The sequence below is a fragment of the Adiantum capillus-veneris genome, chromosome 29 (assembly GCF_014529385.1).
Source record: "Adiantum capillus-veneris isolate H3 chromosome 29, ASM1452938v2, whole genome shotgun sequence".
Lineage (NCBI taxonomy): Eukaryota > Viridiplantae > Streptophyta > Polypodiopsida > Polypodiales > Pteridaceae > Adiantum > Adiantum capillus-veneris.
In genome coordinates, this window is record NC_140959.1 from 96,732,205 (window position 1) to 96,739,549 (window position 7,345).

Below are 7,345 nucleotides of genomic sequence, written 5' to 3' on the forward strand. Positions count from 1 at the left end.
AGTGCAATATAGAGAAGTCAAGACTTATATCCTTGTCGGAGAACGACTCTTTTGACCCTGCAGTCTGGATAGGAGAGATTATCTCAAAAGGGAGTGTATTCAGACACTTGGGAGCCCCCGTAGGAATGACGTAACCCACAGGCAAAGATTTCAATGGGTCCTTGAAAAAATAAGGTCAAAAATGAGAAGATGGGAGTTTGTTCTCCTCCCCTTCCAAAGCCGGATTAGAGTGATTAATGCTTTTATGATCCCGTATATTGCTTTCCTCAGCCCCGTGCTCAAGATGGCTAAGTGTAACTGGAAATATTTCTTAAAACCAGTGAAAAGATTTCTTTGGAAGAACAACAAGAAAACCTCCCGACCATGGCAGTGGGCTAGATGGGAGGTAGTTGCTCGCCCGGTAGACCAAGGAGGGCTCGGGATTCTTAACCCTGTATCCCATGTTGAGGCCCTTTGTGCCAAATTTTTGGTCTCATTGGCTAAATAGGACCAAGCTTGGGCTATCATCACCAAGGAAATGCTTGATGCAGTAAAACTGGGATCAAAAGGGGGAAAGTGGAAGGGGGTTGTGATGCACGACAAACTTCTCACGCAAAGTGGTCTTATCTTAGATCTAGTGGACTCTCAGGGGAACTGATGAGGAAGTGCAAAGGAGCAGTTGAGGTTTTGGAATGGGGGGAAGCAACCAGATACTTTAAGAACTCCATTTTGCAATGGTCCCATTGGCTCTCTAAAATATTGGGGCCGCCACAAAGCCCCTATTGGATAGAAATGGCTAGGAATGTGAATAATAAGGGGCTCGTTCGACTAGAGCAATTATGGGATGGCAACAGTAAGTGCTAGAAAACTCCCGATTCTTTAGCCATCCAATTTCAATTGAATGGCTTTGAGATCTTACTAGTCTACAGGGTGATGAAAGAACTCCATAAGGTGGTGATGCCAATTTGTGAATCCAACTTTGAATGGGACGCTTGGAGATGGCCCGGGAGTAGCCTCTTTTGGAAACCACATTCTAAAGGCATTTACCATGCATTAATGCACGAGGCTAATTGGTGTAGCCCCCCTCAATAAATTATGGAAGAGGCACTGGACGTGGGAGGAAGTCATGGAGAACATCTAGAAGCCAAGGTGGCCTCAGTATATGAAGATATTTCTGTGGAAAGTGATGTGGGGTGCTCCGTCGACGGGCGTAAAGATACAAGAAAGAGGAATTGGGTCCGATAGTTGCTCGGGGTGCAAAATAGCTAGTTAAGACCTAGCCCACCTTTTCATGAGATGCCAGGCAATCAGTGGCATGGTTGGAAAAATATGCAAGTGGATTCAATGGACATGAAAAATTAAGTTCTTCAAGACTGATCTGTTCTTTGGTAGTAACAAGTTGGGAAATCCTGCTCTTCTTGTCTGCACTCAGTTAATCGGATACTACTTCTTTCACCATATTTGCCAAGCAAGGAACCGTTGCGTGTTTGAGGGGGATCTGGCTATGGCTAGCTTTTGTGAAATCATACCGAGAGCAGAGTGACGATCCACATGATCGGAGGCAAACAAGCCTCAGAGGAATGGTCTAGAACAATACATGTCATGATGACATCTTGTAATAAGTAAAGCCTAGGAGTAGTTGTGGTTTCTCTGTCAAGCAGAAAACTTGTAATCCTTTGATCCTCAAGGCTCGGTCTGAGCTCGAGCTTGGTGTATATTTCTGATGTTCTTAATACTATCCACTCACAATTTGAGTTTTGCAAAAAAAAAAGAAAAAAAGAAAGAAAGCATTTCCTTTCGAATGCTACTTCCCAATGAAAGCAGCATGTGTCCCTTTAAGAATTGAAAAGAAAGAAAGCATTTCCTTTCAATTTCAAATGCTATTTCCCAATGTTGCTTTCGTTTTTTTTGGCATGTTCAAAAAGACTTTAAAGAACAAAGAATTAAAGAGTATTCATAGGAGTTTGATCCATAGGATACAAGGCCAGTAATGGGGTGTGCCTCCGTGAAGAGGGACAAATGTGGGCTAAATAATGAATTTAGAGAGCGTCAATTCTTGTACAAGCAAGTGGGTGTGGTGGGATGGTTACATGATTGCATTCCGCTTTCTCATTGGCTAGCACATGGCTTGGATCTCATGAGGCGCTCTTGTCCGTGATCTCACCTTTATCAATCTTGTTGTTGGAAGCCCTTTTGTTAAACAAAGGGAAACTTTTTCCACTGCCGCACGCATTGCCAGAGACGTGATAGCTCCTCAAATTTTTGCTACAGCGCGATCTTAACGCCATCTACGTTCCGCACTAGAGAGAAGTCAAAACTCTACAACAATCAAAAAACGCATCCGACACTGGGGGTTTTACCGTAGTTTTTTTTAGAGCAAAGGATTGAAGAGTATTCGTAAGAGTTTGATCCATCATGTGAAGTATTGTTTCAGTAAACAAGGTGAAGAGGCACAAAGGCTTGCTAAGCTAAGGGAGAAATGAGATTTATGGGAAGTAAGTTTAAATGAGTGTTTACAATCACATGAAATTTTTATTGTGTTTTTATTATAAAATTATATTATCCATTATACATTTATAATCACAAATGGTTTATATATTAGAAAATGCACCAATTAGATAATGAGGTGAAAGATGCACATTGCACATTAACATTTGAAAATAAAATATAATGATGAAAAACAAAAGAACATATTAATGTTGTCATTAAAAAATATAGATTTAACAAGAATAGAAATAATAAAGCAATTTAATAATTTAATAAAATGAATCTTAGTGAAGTCTTTAAATAAAAGGACACTTTATAAGTGAGAGTGATAAAATTTTTTAATTGAATCAATACTTCACATCATATATGGATCAAACTTCAATGCAGCTTCTTTAATCTTTTGTTCTTTAGTCTTTTTCAGCATGCCAAAAAAAATGGTAGCACCTTTGGGAAATAACATTTGAAAGGAAATGCTTTCTTTTCCTTCAATTTTAAAAGGGACACATGTCAAGCAAAAAAATTTGAACTACCTTCACCCATCTATATTCTATATTATATATGAAGCAGCTTAAATATTTCAAGCAAGGAGAGACCCTCCATGTGTCATTCAGTGCAAAGGAACACTTAATTTAAATTGAAAAAGTGAAAGGTAAGTACTAACATGGTAGAAAATAAACACACAAAGACTTCTTAGTTTGGCAATGTAAAGTCAAAAAGTACTCTATCTCTATTCATAACATTTAGAGTCCTTGGGAAGGCCATGTAGTTTTACTCCAGCTCTGAATTGAAATTTGAACGGTGACCACTCACTAATTTTGTTTTTAAAAGCTATTGAAGGGTGCCTTTACTATGCATTCTGAAGGCCATACATAACTCCTCCCTTTGTAAGCCTCGTGATTATTTGACACCCCCTCTATCATGTAGATCAATTGTCCCTATAAATTGGGGGTGGAAGGATTGGTGTTGTGCCATCCGATGGTTGATTAATCCCCAGGTGATCACCATGTGATCATAATTAAAGTGAACCCCAAGTAAACTCAATGTGAACATCAATAAGTGATCCCCGTGCGAATCCCAATCGAGATATGATTACCTTGTGAATCCACCTATTTCAAAGTGATCAATGTGTGACCCCAACCGTCTCAAAGCGATCTCTAAGTGAACACCATGTGATCCTCACCCTGTCATTTCCGCTATATCATTTTACATTCTCACCTCCATTTCAAGTGACGCATGAAAGCTTAGTGGGAGAGTCATAGACTCCGATGTGGTAGGTGGTGGTTCAAGTCGCGGAGGCTCAACCCAATCGAAATCTTTTGATTCTTGAGAATAAACGGACGGCCCATATGTTCCCAAGATCGTGGACCGTTGATCCCACCTGACAAGGGGGTGTCAAATAGTCCCAAGGCTTTGCAAGCTTGCACAAACCTTCCATGTCGTGAATAATCTCTGATCTTGTTGCTCAAAGCTTAGCAGTTGTACACACATGCTCGTGTTTTGTTTGTATGTATGTGTGTGTGTATGAGAGAGAGAGAGAGAGAGAGAGAGAGGGAGGGAGGGAGGGACCTGTTGTCTCTATGTGTATGTGTGTGTGTATCAAAGACATATCAACATACCATCATTCACTCAGGTGTTGGAGCGTTGCACGGAGGCCTTCCACATTTACATTGCATTCATGAAGTGCAACGAGCTTAATGATTTAGTGATGGGATTCTAGTGGTTTATTGTGGATGTCATGTACATATTGTGTGTGTGTGTGAGAGAGAGAGAGAGAGAGAGAGGGAGAGAGAGAGACGTTATTGCTTGCAAGCTTTTGTGTGTGAGTGAGAATGCTGAGAAATAGAAAATGGTTTATGCGATTCATCCTCTATGTGTGTGTGTGTGTGTGTGTGTGTGTGTGTGTGAGAGAGAGAGAGAGAGAGAGAGAGAGAGAGAGAGAGAGAACACATGTGTAAGTGAGTGAGTGAGAGAGAGCGCCATTTGCTACAGTCTATGTGAGTGAGTGAGTGTATGTTCCAGAGAGAGAGAGAGAGAGAGAGAGAGAGAGAGAGAGAGAGAGAGAGAGAGAGAGAGAGAACACATGTGTAAGTGACTGAGTGAGAGAGAGTGACATATGCTACAGTTTATGTTAGTGAGTGTGTGTATATGCTAGAGAGAGAGAGAGGGTGAGAGGGCTTGGAGAATAAGCATTAATATTAGAATAAAAAATCAATGAAGTGGTGATCGACGAAAGCCTCAATCGAGAATCAAGAATCGACAACTGACATCGACATCTATAGAATTGAGAATCAATGGAATTAGAAAAGTTCGATCCGATGAATCCAATGCAGGTTAAGCAAGCCCAAGGCAGGAGCGGACCTCAACAGACAGCAAAGGCATACGATGGGAGGCAACTCGACTCTTGGGTGTTTTTGAAGGTATAGAAACTAGATTTCTTTAAGCTTTGTGGGTGCGCTCGCCTTCGGATTGCTTGGAATTTAAAAGTAAATCTTAAAATTCATAGTGGGATTGTAGCAAACTTGGGTTTTTTCGAGCGCTTAAAGGAAAACCAGAATTCTTTAGACAATTCTCAAAATTATGTAAGGGGAGCTATACTAAATTGAGTTGAGGCAGAGTGCTTTCTCCCAAAAACTTAGAAAACTTACGTAAAAGAAATTTGAAGGGCAACTTTATTAAATTTGAAGGCGTTTACACTTAATTTCTCTATACTTTGTAGGTTTCCTCGCCTTCAAATTTAGAATTTAGACATAAATTTCAAAATCTAGAGGAGGGATTATGCTAAATGTGCACGTATGTCGCACGTGTCAATGCAAGGAACTTGCCGATACACTGTGTGCGAGCCACAAATGGCTCCAAGCACACAACAAGCCTAAACTAGTAAGCTCAAAGATGGCGTTGGTGTGTCACTCACCGCTCTACGCTTCCTGTCGTGGAGGATTCCTCGCCGCGAAGAAGAGGGAGACGTCGCTACGTCGTGCTCAACCGCCTCACCGTCGCCGTGCCGTCGCAATGCTTGATCGCACACACACTCTCTCTCTCTCTCTCACACACACACACATACACATACACACAAGGAGATGAAAAAGAAGAAGATGGAGATGAAGCAATAGCACTCTTCAATTGCACAAATGAGAGAATGAGTGAATTTTAGGTTTAGTTGACTTTTATATGAGCTCGCCCCATTCACACTTGGGCACCCATGCTTAGCCAACTAATCCCTTGAATGTTCTAGTTAGAGTGCACCTCTCATGGACGATCACTCTTACCCTTTTCCTATTGGACCGACAAGCCCGATACCTGACTCTACCAAGTAAATAATACAACGTCCGTCGTAGGTTACAACGTCCATCGTAGGCGATAGGAATGTGCGTGAGGATTAACATGCCCCCCTTCTTGATGTAGATTCCGTCCTCGAAAGCTATTGAGTTGAAGCTCGTTCGTCGAGGTGGAAGAGCTTTTGAGATGAATGTCCTTAGCCTCCTTCAGTTACTGCAAACTCAAACAACATTGGCACAGTAATTGCATTCTCATAAGCAATTAAAAAGCATATGCAGTTGTAGGCAGACAATTTGATTGGTAATAGAATTTTAAACCATTTGTCAGCAATAAACATTAAATCGCGATATAATCAAACGCTTAAACAACTGTAAAGGTTAAAAATTAAACAAGTCTAGGGTCACTAATTTAACAGTCGAAAGGCACTAAAGATCGACTATTAATACCATGGGTAAGCTTCTCAATTTTCTCTGGTCAATTAAGTTGTTTAATCGCGAGAGCCAAGTATTTCATGTCCAAGGGCTGACTAGAGGCTATACCTAGAAGACCTTGTAGTTAAGCTACGATAAAAGGAATTGCTCATGAAATCATCACCTGACTTATTTCTTTTTCCTTGACCCCCCAAAGTCTTTTCACAGTGATTCAATTTTGATGGTGTGCTTATTTTGTATGCCTTGGGTTTTTTGCTTTTCAAGGAAAAGCGCCCACACTGGGAACCTCTAGGGATCTAGTACCATAGGCGATACATGAGTGAAGTACAAATCAAGATGAGATTTCTCTTCCAGCTTAAGATTTTACATTGTGACACTTTGATTTTTTTGTTTGTTCGTTTTCAACATTTTAATTTTGTAACTTTTGGGGGGTCATATAACACTGTTACCCTCCCCAGGCTCATCACACTAGTAAACTCCCTTTATAATACTTAAGCTAAAGGTCAATAGGGACTAAGCCCACTAGAAAGCCCTAGTACATTTCACACAATGCTGCCTAAATCGGATTAGGAACCTAAGTAACCATTGATTATTAGGAAGACATTCCCCATGGTATTAAGAGAAGATCTCTAACACCTAACTTGGTCAAACTAGCTTAGTCGGACTGCTTGATTTTTACACCTAAATAAGTGCTTATGACAAAAAATTACATTGAATTTAATGTTTGATACTAAGCAAATGCATTGAATATTATGCTATCAATCACAATTAAAGCAGACAAACATGGAAGCAAAAAGATAAGGGGCAATGCTAATGGACAAGAAACACATGTTTGTGTTGATGGTCGCGCTTGATTTGAAGTGTGAACGAGAGAAAGATTCCATGAAGGTCCAAATCCTAACAACAGCAACACGTTCCTGTACACACTAGGAAACACAAAGAATACCTCTAGAAGACACATCAGTGGAAAAAGGTACCAACACTTATTGAACACAATTAAAAAAACAAGGAACCCTAACCTAATTATTTGCACTCTCCCTAGAGAGTCAAGGGAATAGGATACTGTAGATATTGGGGGGAAACCCTAAGGCTAAACCCCTATCCTCATCGTCGAGATAAACAAAGTCATCATCCATGAGACCATATGTGCCATCCATGTAGTCATGTAAATC